The following is a 14,568-nucleotide window of genomic DNA, read 5'->3' on the forward strand; positions in this document are numbered from 1 at the left end:
CAATTGCCATGTCACAATTTAAGTGCTGCTGTACTGTCTGTCTACCCTGTGAGAGGTCAGTGGCCCTAAGCACTGCTGATGAGATGGAGTATGTGCCTGTGTCAGCTGCTTCTGTTCGCAGTGCGGTATTTTCTCACTATCCTAATTTACATGGGCAATGTAAGTAGACAGTGAATCGGCATCCATGCCTTTTCTGTCAGCACTGCAAGAAAGACACAATGCCCAGAAGAGGGGTGAGCTGAGCAGTAGTGAGCAGGAATATCTTATGCAGCACCGTGATGTAACGGGTGTTTTCATGCACCACTACCCAGGAAAGGGAGATTACCAGACAGCCACAGTGGCAGGGTTGAGTATATTATGCAGCACGTGTGACAGCCTGTGCCAAAAACCACAATGCTGTAATGAGGATACCAAAGTGATGCAAGTTTGCAAGACTTCCATGTGCTGCCGCGCAGACACAGCATGTCCTCAGGCTGTCTGCACAGTCCTGTTTTCCAGCTCACACTTTTCTGACAAAACAGCACTCTTGCCTTTCAGAAGAATCACATTTCGGCAGAGATGTATGATGTGGTCCATACATACATCAGAATCTCTATGCTATTATATCACTGTCGTTTAGCTTTATCTTTGAAATGGTAGAACTTTACATCATATGGATGCTACTTGAAATCTATCACATCAACTCCCTGCACAGCTAGATTGGAACAGGTGACCACATAGCCTGGCTTTATTTTCAAATAAATGCTTATTTATGCAAATCTATGCTTTGAATATGCTTATGAAGCACAGGGAGAAGAAAAATATCATCTGCTTTAAAGTCACTGCAGAGATCCTCGCTCAATACCCTTTGCCTGACTTCATGTAGAGGCCACAGACCAGTAGATGGCAATCTCTTCCTGTAGCAGGAAGAGCAGTGCTTTAATGCAGGGGCACTTGCGTGAGTCTTCCCTTTGCTTATTACAGTTTACTTGAAGGGCAAAAAGACCTGGAAATCGTAGGCAGCCTTTGTTAGGCTCAGAATGTCAGAATACAGCAAAGCAAAACTGAAGTTCTACTTTATGCAAATCCTAGCTATCAGTATCTGTGGAAAGGAAGCTGACCTAATGGAATGAATTTGTATTAATCTTTTTCATTTCTAAATACAGGACATGGGGTTATTTTACAGCATCGTTGTGCTTTTCCTCCTGTGTGCTGCTAATCTTTTAATGCATTCTTTAGAAAAATAAAATGGCTGTTTTCCCCATACCACACATTTCCTTTCTTTCTTTCTTTTTTTTTTCTTTTTTTTCCCCCTCATGTTTAAAAAGGGAAGAAATAATGTGATCGTCAGCTGACTTAAAAAAGGAGTCAAGGAACAAAAGAAAAGCATTTGCTTGCTATAGTGACAAATCTGCCATGCTAGAGTAATGTGTCCAAGCAGCAGTGTGAGGGTCTAGTTTAGCATTTGAATTGGAAAATGGATGGTATTAAGGCTATCGCTATGTAATTTTTATACATGTTTTTTACTGCAGAAGAGAAGATTAGAGCTACTAATTTCAGTTACGTGAGAACTCTGAGCTGATAAAGGACCTGGATTTTTTTTTTTAAACAAATATTAATAGCAGAGAAAGGAATATTCCTATCCTGTGCTGGAAATAATTGTGTCCATAATCTCACCATGTTGCTTTAAATGAGTCTGCATCATTTCATGGAGTATCGTACTGCAGGCATTTGATCATCCATAAAATAATGATGGAATGAGAAAAAAGAAGGCTGAATTAATATCCTGGATATACTGACAGTGTAACAATGTAAGAATGTTTGGGAATGTAGGATTTTCTTGATATGCCATCCATCTGGTACCCTCTAAGAGTAGATTGCAGTCCTGATGTACCCTTCATGCGGGATAGCATAAATGAATACCTTTACAAATAGCATTCATTAGGGAATGAAATTAAATGTAACCTTAATCGGTGCCTTGTTCTATAGGATAAAAGATGAAGGGGGAACTATTATGCTAGCTATGCAAAATCTGAATACTTGGAAGATAACCAGTGCTCCCAGTGTAGCACGGAAGACATGGAGGTTCATGTGACCAGGCATGTAAAAGTAGCTGAGGTAAGGGGAGATACTTAAAGTGAGTATTAGGGCCGAGGCCAACTCATGCACTTAATTTTACTCTTTTGAAAGGATTTTCCTCTGATTATGTAGATGTAGTATGATCTGTAAAATGTAGCACAGAAAGGTGTTATGAAAAACATTCATTATAACCAGACACCGCACCATGTATAGCCTACTCCAGTTTATATGTACTCCTCCATTTTCAATGCAGTCAACTCTTCTTTATGTAAGAAAATTTAAGGGGCAATAGTCCAGGCAGTGCTCATAACAACATTGTGTTTTGAGCAAACAGTAATTATGAACACGCCAGAGCAGTCTTATATTAAGAGGGAAAAGAAACAGAAAAGAAAAGAAGCAGGCTTGTTCGGTGGGCAGAAGGAACTGCTTTATGAGGAAAAACTATAAAAACTTATATTTTCTGAATGATAAGTGATAGAAGCGGTTGTGTACATGCAAACATAGTTCTGAAACTGTAGGCTCATTAGCACAACAGAAATTGCTGGAAATACTTTTCATGATAGAAAGGAATATCTTCTGCAATTACATTAAATAGGAAAACAGAGATGAAAATCTCTTTTTCTGTAAGAACCTTTATGTTGTAAAACAACTTGCAAAGGAAAGAATACACTTCCACTGCTTGAAATAGCTAAACATTCATTAAATAATATAAAATGGGAACATATAAATATTTTCCAGCTACAGCTTTTGTAGTTAAGGGACAAAAAAGTGGAAGTGCTATATGTAATTTCTTCTCATTCAGAGTGGGCTGAATGTGTGTTTACACTATGGTGGCAGAAAAAGAGAATTATTTTCAGTGCTTACAGTTGAAGCCTGTTAAGGTGCCTAGTTCCATGGCACACATTAGTTCCATGTGTCCTCTGTGCAGAACAGAGATATATCTAGTGTGTGATTAAAGGTAGCCAAATAAGGCAGTACATTAATCTTCCTTTAGACTCACCGTTTTTTTTTTTTTTTCTTTTAATTGATTATATGGGGAACCTGCACTCCTTTGAGGCCTCGTTATAGGTTGCATGTCATGATGTATCTGAACGTGTGTGTATGCTTTTGCAGCATTTGACTTCTCCAGAGACAGTCATATACTTTTCCTTCATTCAGAATCAATAAACAAGGCTACAATTCAAACTTATCTTTCTTTCCTCAGCTGTTTGGGTGATTTTACCCCACGTTATGTTCATGCAAATGACTACAGAAGGTGTGAAGATTAAAAAGAAAAAAAAAGTTGGCTTATTTTCTTCTACAATTGTGATTTTTTAAAAAACTCTGATTTGTGTTCTTTTTCTCTCCTTTGGTAAGCAGGGAATGAGAAATTTGGAGTTCCCATACTGGTTTCAGGGCTGACATTGGATTTAACTGCTGCAAGGGTTTCATCAGCTGTCCTTGTTCCAAAATTTCTGAAATGCTACCTAAAATGAATCTTCTCTTTTCTGACAAAGAGCTAGGTATGGCACCGCATGTCTTTCAGCTATGCTAATCACCTTTGGATTTCAGAAATGAGCAACAAAAATTTGCCCAGCAGGATAGAGCTAGTCCTTAGATTGTTTCATTCCATCAGCCCTGTCACACATGCTGTGACATAAATGCTACTAGAGAACTTTTGGGGGGAATGTCTTTGCTAGAACATTAGGCCTGGAATAAAGTATTTCCAACTATATTGTTGTTAACACCTTCAAGAGAATTCTCAGAACTGCATCCCCTCCTGTTTATATATCAAAACCACTTTTTATGGGGCTGCCATCCAGTTAGGGATATTCTGGTGCTGCAAAATAAGCTAAGTTGGTTAGGTGGCATTGTTTTACTGCAGAATTTTTTAAAGGTTAAGTATCTGCTAAAAGAGAATGAAAGGATTTTAATATAGTATAACAAGTAAAATAGCTACCATGCAAATTCAGCAGTGTTGAAGTGGTGTGTCTGAATTTTAGTACTTAACTGTACTTTCTGTTTGTGCTGTAGGAAATGATTTTAATTTTTTTTGCTTTGTTTTCTTGGTTTTACTTGAATTCTGTTCCAGACTTAGCAGAAGAGATCTAGTATAACTCATGGAGCTGATCCCAGTGAAACTGAACTCTCAGAACCAAGCATATTATGGTCAAAATCTGATTTCATGAGCAAAGAGGAAGTGTACCAGAGGTATGCATACGCATACATATATACAGGAAGCCAAAACCTGATTATTAGATAACTGAAATATAAGAATCTAATCATTATTACAACAGCAACATAAAAACCAGTTAAAATTGTTATATATGCACTTAATTTCTACAACAGTTCCTGATGTTATACTCACCTATCTTCTGGTCCTGACATCAGTGTTATTCTTGCCCTTTTATTTTATTCATCAGCTTATTCTTGTGAGGGGGAGTGGAGAGAGTAGCAATGAGTTGCCACCACCTGGATTCTTTCACTGAGAGGGATATGATGCATGTGCTGATGATCTTTTATTTCACTGAAGGATCTACTTGGATCTTTTTATATGATAGCTAACATGTTTGTAAAACTTGGTTCTTTTTTCCTTGTCTGCAGGTCCATGTTAATTCAAATTTACTATACTTGGTAACTTTACATACTTTAGTTAGTGTTTCTTTTTACTTGTTACCACTAAGCTCAGTTTTGGCCACATCCAAGCCTGTATTTCTTTAATGGACTACTGAGGAGCTGTTCACAGCTGTGGGGCCTGGAAAGCCAATCTGTGCCCATCTTTTGTCTTCCCATGCCTGTACTCCTACACAGCACATTCTCTTTCTTCAGAGAAAAAAAAAATGTTCTATTTACATGTCAGGCTTGTATTTTCTATACTACGTTATTACGCTAGCTTTGTAAAATTATGGTGATATCACGCAAAGATAAACAAAAGTGAAACAAATTAGCCATATAGACCTAACCGCAATTAAGAGTATTGCTGTTACAGCTGAACCAAGTAAAACAAAGCTGCAAACAGGTCAGGAAAGCTCAGATAACACAGACCTGGCAAGGCTCAGTTCTGAGGCTGTGCAAATTCAGTACAAAGCTTATGGCTTGCTACTATGGTTGTAGGAGAACAGGTGGCACTGAGCGGACTCCCTGCACTGATATCCCCTAATGTTGAGGCTGTAATCTTTTGTATTTGTTTAGTTTAAGCCAACGTTTTGACAAATAACTGCACAGCTGATGACCTGATACACCCAGAACTTAAATAAGACAGGAAATAATGTCATGGTAGAATGAAAATGATAAAAGATACCACCACAGAGTGCATTCAGACTTCGTGGGAATACTGGGTGATGCTTTCCTGTTCAGTGATGGGGAAGAGACATCCACAGCAGGTGTGTTCAAAGTAATCTATGGCAACTCAGTCACAAGTGAAAATACTAAAATTAAGCTGGAATCTTCCACTTAGGGAGATAAAGATAGCTGCAGTGACCAGTAATCCTATGCAGTTTATCTTGCACTGGATGCTTACAGTTATTGGGACAAATAAGATGCTTATTATTTTGATTTGCAGCATTTTGATTGTTAATCTCTGTCTCATGAAGTCTGATATTTATGATCAGCTTACTTGCTCTTAGCTCAGGACCTGTGGGGAAGGATAACAAGGTCATATGTTACCTTTGCACTTTGGGTAAAGAGCTGAAATGGAAAACAAGAAAGGGAGAGTTACAGCTCTGTAAGCTAGTTTTGTTTATGATGGAGCAGAGATGCCTTTATTCTGGTTCTTGCTTCTAGCACAGCTGTTTCATATTATATTAGAAATGTTCCTTGAGACCTTTGTTCTTATTCTTCCACCATCGACTAGTAGGCTAAACATTACACTGTAGAAACATGCATTCTCTCTTCCTCTTCTTCTTATCACCACAAAACATGCAATTTTTATCATTATTCCCCCCCCACCCCCCCAGCTTCAGTCAAGAGGGTTAGGGGATTTTCAGTATTTTCTCAAAGGTGAATTCTCTAACCTGGAGACTGAGCCTTCCCAGGGAAAGTGAGAAACGTCGAAAGACCTTTTCCGCAGGCTTAAGGGAGCAGTGGATCCTTTCCCCCCGCTTTTTAAAAAGTTCTCTTCAACAATCTTTACAACATTATTATTTTGTAAAAGTTGATATAATTCCCAGCTGTGTTTTAAACAAAATCCTGAATAACCTGATAACAGCATTTTGTCTGGAGTTAGTTTCTATTAGGAAAGCTCTTGGAACATGTACAAGATGAGACCTTTCAGAAAACTTATCTGAAAGAAACATAGTTACTGAAGTTTAAGTGTACTTATGTGTGTTGGTCAAATTATAGCAATTTTGTTCCCAGCTAGAAGTGTAGTTCTTATTTAAACTCAAAATAACATGAGGTTTCACAGTAATTGAGCAGTTTTTTAAAAATGTGAAGTCTTAAAGAAGACTGTTTACATAATAAAGTATTACGCCCCATTACGCAAAACACCTTGTAACCTTAAAGAACATTTTCTTTATCACATATTGATAACAGAGACACACTTTTACAAGCAGCCAGGTAAAAGCAAAAAAAACCAAACTAGATGCCTCCTAGCAACTTTTATTCCCTGGTATGGGTAGACTTACATGAAGAAATGGAAAAGAATCAGAGTAAACCAATCTGTTCTAGCAGAGAAGGTACAGGCTGCAGTGTTTTCCACTGCATTGCAGGTTAACTGAAGAGAAGCAATACAATCTCCTTGGGCAAAAATTCATGCACTAAGCTCTTTTTTTGAGGAAAAGTGTAGTGGCAATTGGTGTGGGCAGTATGGGAAAGGGTAAATGCAGACTGAACATCAAGCTAAGAAGAATCTGTGAAAGGTAGAGAATGTTCTTTAGGAAACCTGAAAACAAGCATTTAAAAAGCATCTTGATAAATGTAAGATTACCCTGCTGAAATGAGAAGATGTGAAGATGTCTCTGTTTTCCTCTGCTTCATACATGAAGTAGTCAACCAAAGCTAAAAAGATGATTGCCTTTTACTTCAGGTGGGACTGTTAGACCAAGACAACAAAATGAAAAAGGTGTGCAACACTTGAAACCTGGGCACGTGTATTTTACACTACACCAGTACTTCTCAGAATGAAGAAAAAATGTTTATGACTTACACTGCACAACTGCAAGTGCTTGTCCAGGGAGACCTTCTAGCATCCTTTCAAAGCATGGGCCTTACCTAAAGGGCCCTTACCTAGAAGGCCTTACCTAAAGGGGCCTACAAGAAATCTGAACAGGGACTTTTTACAAGCGCATGCAGTGACAGGACAAGGAGGCAATGGCTTCAAGCTGAAAGAAAGTAGACTTAGATGTTAGGGAAGAATTGTCTACTGCAAGAGTGGTGAAACATCAGAACAGATTGCCCATAGAAACTGTTGCTGCTCCATCTCTGTCAGTGTTCAAGGCCAGGGTGGATGGGGCTTTGAGCAACCTGGTCTAGTGGAAGGTGTCCCTGCCCGCAGCAGGGGGGTTGGAACTAGATGTTCTTAAGGTCCTTTCCCACCATAAGCATTCTGTGATCAAATGATTCTATGCATGCACCCATTCATTTGATTTTCATTCATTAAGGTGCAGATTTTCAATAATATTCAGTTATCTAAATCTCTGTAAATCTCATCTAGCACATACTTGTATTTTTGGCAGATAAATACTTTTGTAAATCTGGCCCCTGATTTATATCTAAAACACATACTGTCACTTTCTACATGTGCAATATTTCTGAATTCTTGTATTGTGGACTCTCACATCAGTGCTGTCCCCTTGGGTTACCCATACAGAAGCAAAGAGGCAAGAACTCTTGAAGTGGCTTTGGAAGAGTAGCAGGTCAGGGAATCACAGATACTAAAAGCAGAGGAAAAGGTCCTTCAGGTTACCTAGTCTGACCTTTGCATTCTGAGTATTACTCGTACAGCATACTAACCTCTTAATCTAACCTTCTTTTGCTGGTTTGTGATTCTAAATTGCTGAAGGTGGGACACACAACTACTTCCAAGTTGAATTTTAATAGGAAAAAAATAGGTATGGAAAAAAGTGCAGAAGTCTGCAACTTCAACTTAGCAGTTCTTATTATCCTGTTCTAGATATGTGGTTTTGATTAGCAATACAAAAGTTACAATGTTGTTTACAAACATGAGGGTACTACTTGGCATGTAGTATGCCCAATTTTTTTTTTTTTTTCATAAATAAAGATATCTTATGGAGCCTCTGGACTGATTAAGACTCTGAAAAATGATGTATTTTAGTGTAGATATGGCAAGGTGCCTGTGATGTAACATATCTCTTGTGTAAAAGGGAGTTGCCATTAATTTTTTCCAGTTCTTAGGACAGCATCAGATTCTATGTTACTCCCAGTGTTGAATTACAAGAAAGGATGAAGGTAAGGGAGGAAGCTAGGGATCATTAAAAACATGCATATCCATATTTATTTATTTATTAATCTCTGTTAACTGTTTTGGAGTTTTTTTTATTATTTTGTTTGTTTTGTTTTTTCTGTTAAACTTTTTTTTTTTTTTCCCTACATGCAATTGTATATTTGAATTGCCATCCTTGGGTAGAGTGATTTACAGGCTTAAGGCCAGAAAGGCATTATGATAATCTTTTAGTCTGACCTCATGAGTAAAACAGACCATAGAATTTCATTCAGTGATTCTTTCAGTGGGAAGAATTATTCTTCCCAGCAATATAAATGAATTCCTTTCCTTCATTCATTTTGAAAGCCTTGAAAATATTTATAGATTATGGGCTTAACCTTCCTTGTTTGAAGGCCTTTGCTTTTCAACAGTATACAGAATTATGCTGTCTTGTTGGGTCTTTCAGATTGTTCTGTTCTCCTGTCTTTATATTATCTGTAAGAGGTCTTCAGGAAGCACAAAATTCATCAAGCTAATGAGAGTAGGGGTATTTTTTTATGTCAGGAAATGTATTTATTTTTCTGTAGTTAAGATATGAAAATAAATAATAATGCAGTATAAATGCTGATTTTTGTAATTTAAAAAAGACAAATGACAGAATTCAAAAAGGATGAGGAGCCGGTATGGTTCTTCAGAAGTAATGAGTGAATGTTGTGAAATTTTATGTAATAATAATTTATTCATATCCAGGAAATCCTAAAGAGGCAATGGAAAGCCAGGTACAATAATAACATAACTTTCTCTTTGGAAAAAAACCCAAATAATCCAGTAAGAGTGAAGAAAAAACAGAGGATTACAATTTTAATAAGATTCTTATATAGTCAAGACCAAGTTTCAATTTTAATTCAACATACAGGCTAGCGTATTAGGAGTTATTTTATTGTTTGCTCATGTGCATTTCCTTCCTAAAACATATTCTAAATTTATAATAAATATTATTCTTTATTCATAGTGTTAACTGTTTAGTTGCTCTACTACAAAACTCAGTTTTCTTTATTTTGTGTTCTCTCTGCTCACTCAACTCATCAAATCTTCAAGTGAGAGCAGAAATTCTCTGGGACATGAACCAAATCTTTATAGCCATACATAGACTATAAAGTGTCTAGCACACTCTGTATATACATTTAAATAAAGTTTCTTGAAATAAGAATGTTATGGTTTATATAGTTGTTGCCAAACTCTATTCATTTCCAGACAGCTGAAATTCTTTAAAAGGCAGATACATATTTTACGCAGACAAAGACAAACCCCCATATCTCTAAGGCTTGTCCCTAATGACTGGTCTTAATTCATAAAGTCAGGTAACAGAATCTTAATCAGTTTAGGAGTTTGAATTATTTTTATAATATTTGTAATAAATTTTAATGTTTATAACCTAGATTAGAATTTTCAATTGTTATAATGAGTTATTATGGTGGTTTATAATTGTCTCTGCAGGAGACTGTAGAAGCATGACATTTTTATAAAAAAATGTGTTTGTTTTTATTTTGAATGCATACAAATGTCCACAAGAGCCCATAATGGGTCCTTGGAGGTAGTACTAATATGTGACTTAGTGAAGAAATGAACAAAAATCGTCTGCTTTTTCCCCCAAAAAAGTTGAATGCCTAAATTTATGAAGAAATAGTTTCATGGATTTCAATTTCAACTATCCAGAGAGCTGTTGCACTTGTTATTTTCCAGTTAATGCAAGTACGAGAACATTGTGTTTGAATGCCACTGGAGAAGTGAGCTGAAATGAGCAACCTACCTTGATCTCTACATTGGAAAGCTGCCTGAAATGTCATTGAAATCAAAGACACAGTGCTGGAACACAGACCATTTTGTTGAAATATGTGATTTGAGTAGCTACTCAGGCACATATCATGTCTGTCAGAAATCCAGAAAAACAAGATATTCAAGCTATCCTTACTATATACTTACAACTTACCTATACTTCATATAGGTATATATATATATTTTGTTTCTATTGCAAGTTTCCCATCCTACAAACGATATGCCTTTTTCCTTACTTTCCGTCTCTGCATATACCTCTTTCTATAGTGCTAGTGGTTGATAAATATTAGGTTAAAGGAAGAGGCCATAGAAAAGTCAAGTCATGTTCAGCAGGTGGCCAAGCGTGCACTGGAAGTCAGGAAAACCCAGGAGGGCAGAGTGAAGGTTGTGGTGTATGGTATATGGTTGTATTCATTTCATTCAGCCTTGAGGAGGGCCTCAGCCCTAAGGAGCAGGATTTGGGGATGCTGGTCGATGAGGAGCTCAACATGAGCCAGCAGTGTGTTCTTCCAGCCCAGAAAGCCTATGCTGGGCTTTATCAAAGGGACCATGACCACAGGTCGAGTGAGGTGATTCTCTTGCTCTGCTCTCATGAGACCCCACCTGCAGTACTGCTTCAGCTCTGGGGCCCCCAACACAAGGACATAGACCTGTTTGAGTGAGTCCAGAGGAGGGCCATGAAGATGCTCAGAGGGTTGGAGCACCTCTGCTATGAAGACAGACTGAAAATTTGGGCTTGTTCAGTCTGGAGAAGGTTCCACAAAGACCTTCTAGCAGCCTTCCAGTACCTAAAGGAAGTCTACAAGAAATCTGGAGAGGGACTTTTTACAAATGCTTGCAGTGACAGGACAAGGGGGAATGGCTTCAAGCTGAAAGAGGGTAGATTTAGATGTTAGGAAAAAGTTCTTCGCTGTGAGAGTGGTGAGACGCTGGAGCAGGTTGCCCAAAGAAATTGTGGCTGCCCCATCCCTGCCAGTGTTTGAGGTCAGGTTGTATGGAGCTTTGAGCAACCTGGTCTAATGGAAAGTGCCCCTTCCCATGGCAGGGGGGTTGGAACTAGATGATCTTTAAGGTCCCTTCCAACCAAAGTTGTTCTGTGATTCTATGATTCTATGATAATTCTGCTTTGTTTTGAAAAGAACTGGTCCTCACCTGTCTTAGAGAAGCTACAATACAGAATTAGATGTTGATGCTTCTTCTGGAAGGCAACATTGCCTGTGTCTGCAATACAGGCCAACAGCAGAAGAACCATGAGTAAACAACTGGTGGTTTACCAACCAATTCACAGAGCTGAGAGCTCTGGAGGATCCAGGGAGAAATCTCAGAGCAGTGTTTTGAGGTTCTGTCAGCAGATGGTGATAAAACACAAAGTAGAATAGGAAAAAATCTTGACACATTTGATCTGATTATAAGAAGGAAGCCATTCTTCCTTCCTCCAGACTCATTCTTTCTCATGTTCTGGGCCATCTAGTGCATTTTGAGGATGGCAGTCTGGGAACCTCATAGAGTTTAACTTTGTAACAGCTACAATGTTGAGCCTATGAAATGTTATTGCAGACCCTGCTGAAGACCTATACTAAGAATATTAAGAGAAAGTGAAAGGAGTGCTGGAGGTGGAAGGGAATCAGGGCAGTGGAAGGAACTGGAGGCTGAAAAAATCCCAGGGAATTCAAGCTATAGGGAATAGTAAAGTGTGAAATAGTTTAGGATAAGGGAATTAGGGAAAATAGAGAGAAGGGAGTTGATTAAAGAGTTGGTAGTTTTGCATGCAGAAGGTTGGAAAAGCTTTTGAAGTTTGTCTCTTGCTATTTGCAAAATGCATCACTTGCTTGGCAAATTATTTAGAACACTATAAAATGTTTGTAGTGCTATCAAATTACAGTCACAAGCTCATTTATATTCTTACTTTTTTTTGTTTGTATTCAGGTGCATTTCTAATGAACAAAAATAGAAAAAATATTAGAGAAAAATACCCATGTTCATGCTTTTTAGTGTCTGATGAACATTTACCACTCTTTTTTTTTTTTTTTGTAAATGTCCTCCTTAGATTTGCTAACCTGACATTTTTATGCATTTATAAATCACTTTGGAACGTGTGCATATTAATACTGCTTTCTAAGACATTTGGATCATGTTTGGGATGTTGCTTATAACCTCCAATAAGCATCCAGTTATTGTAAGAAGATAGAATACAGAGATAATGCAGACCTAGAGCTTTAGCTAACAGTCTTCTCAAAAGCCCATGGGATTAAAAAAAGAAAATAAATTGCCTTTCTGAATTTTACGTTTTGGCTGAAACCCAAGCTAGCAGTTTCAAAGAAACAAAGAGAGGTTTAATATGTTTGAGATTTATATTGTGGTGGATACAATTGCATAATTTGCTAGACATTTCTGCATAATGGTGCTATAATTCCTGTTGTTGAAATTTGCTGTTGAGTTTAGCCATCATTATAACTAAATTCTCCTGCAGACTATAACAGCAGGAAACACTGGAACAATGTATTAGTCACAACAAATTAAATTAGCAAATAGTTTCCAAGATTCTGAGACACTAAAGATAGAAAAGATGAGCCATTTTAGGTTTCTGCTGATCTGAGGTTATCCCCTGCTGTGCTTGAGCTCTAAGGTTTGAAGATGCATGTGGCCAGGCCAGCTAATCCTTTCAGTTCTGCTCACTTGTGGTCTAGTTCCCAGGTGGATAGAAGACTAGGGATTCTGAACTGGAAAATAGTGTTCTGGCACTGGAAAGTCAAAGCCATCTTAATAGTGACTAATCTCCAGTCTGGGTTTAAGTAAGTACCTGCAGATAAGAGTGCTCATGTCCACTTTGAATCTCGTTCTTTATTTATTATCAAAAGCTATTCATAGCACAACTACCAAGAACAACTCTGGTGTAAGAAAGATAATCAGGTTTTTCTAATCCAGTCCAAGAAATGTGCTACTGAACATCTTTAAAAACTAATCTTCAGCAATGGACATGCAAAGTTAGTAGCAATTTTGGCCAAAATAGTCTTACAAAATAAAGTTTAATTTCACTTGGTAGAGTAGTCACAGTAAAAAAAGTTATCATATTCATAGTATTTTACCTTAAATTAAACCTAAATTTTGTTTTCTCTATAAGCTGGATGTAAGCCCAAATTTAAGCGCATTTCTTCTTTTGTATCTTGTGGATAGAAACATACCCTCTAATCTTTGGCATGATTTCAGCAGGAAAAGTGAACAAGTTCAATTAATATTGGAAAATCCCTGGGCACATAAAGAGGATTCAGATCAGTTGCTGATTTTTCTTCCATTTATTTATTTAATTAATACCAACAAATTATGCTATTACTGTGAAGGAACAATTTGAGATTTATTAGATTTTCAGAAAATTATAGATATGAATTAGATAGGGGGACATATTGTACTGTCAAATTATGGTTTGTGATAGTGAATATGCACTGGATTTTCACATCTTTAATTTTAAGTGATGTCTTAAAATGGTAATTGGAAATACTCTTCATGGTAAAATCCTTGTCTGAAATCCAAATTGTTTGTTTGCTTTGAAGTATAATGTTGGGACCTTGGGAATTTGGGACCTTTTAAAAATATTATTGCATGTTACAGATATATTTCCACCTACTCAAAGAAATCAGGGATCTGAGTATTGTATGTTAATGTATATAATTATGTGTGTATATATAAAAACAACATATGCTATTATACAGCAGGGGATAAAAAAATAAATGCATTCTAAATTTTCATTCCTCATATATTTTTTCAAGTAATCTTTATAGCAATTCATTCATATCATATGACATACTGACAGACATCCAGGACAAACCTAGAATATGTGACTGCTGCTGTAACTCCTGTCTCCTGTCACAATTATTAATATGTATTTTCTGTCTCTCTAGGTGGAAAAACTTGTGGGGGAAATGAGATTGGGACTTTGGGAGAGAATCATTCTGTTAGATTTCCTTTTCGCTGTAAGAGAATGCTTTATATACAGCTTTTTAAACATAGAATAAAATGTGTTTGGTTCATAGGCTTATTTTATTTTTTCTTAGATATCCTCTTTTATTCAAAATGTTGTTTTTATGCAATTTAATTTTTAAAAAGCTTTGCATTTTAAAGCTTCGCTTTTTAAAGGGTTGTTAAAAAATGGGTGGTTTAGGGTTGCTCAAAGAATGCCCATCAAAGGTATTAGCAAGACCAGTTCTGATGATTTATAAAGACACGACAGCAGGATTTAATGGCGAGATTCACAGTATTACTTATGCTAATGAAGCATACAAAGAGAAATCAAGCTAAATATGATTGATACAGACACC

General features: G+C 37.1%; 1 long non-coding RNA gene across 1 annotated transcript in view; it reads left to right on the forward strand.

Annotated features, from left to right (window-relative positions):
* LOC133219914 (uncharacterized) overlaps nucleotides 1-13,890 on the forward strand; it is a 53,683-nt gene extending 39,793 nt beyond the window's left edge. Inside the window, exon 3 of the long non-coding RNA XR_009727570.1 lies at nucleotides 13,804-13,890. This is a non-coding gene — a long non-coding RNA (uncharacterized LOC133219914). The remainder of the gene's footprint in view (nucleotides 1-13,803) is intronic.
* Nucleotides 13,891-14,568: the final 678 nt, after the last annotated feature.

This window comes from Neopsephotus bourkii, unplaced genomic scaffold (genome assembly GCF_033783945.1).
Source record: "Neopsephotus bourkii isolate Nb327-2 ecotype Australia unplaced genomic scaffold, CSIRO-AGI_Nbou_v1 NB_1388, whole genome shotgun sequence".
NCBI lineage: Eukaryota > Metazoa > Chordata > Aves > Psittaciformes > Psittacidae > Neopsephotus > Neopsephotus bourkii.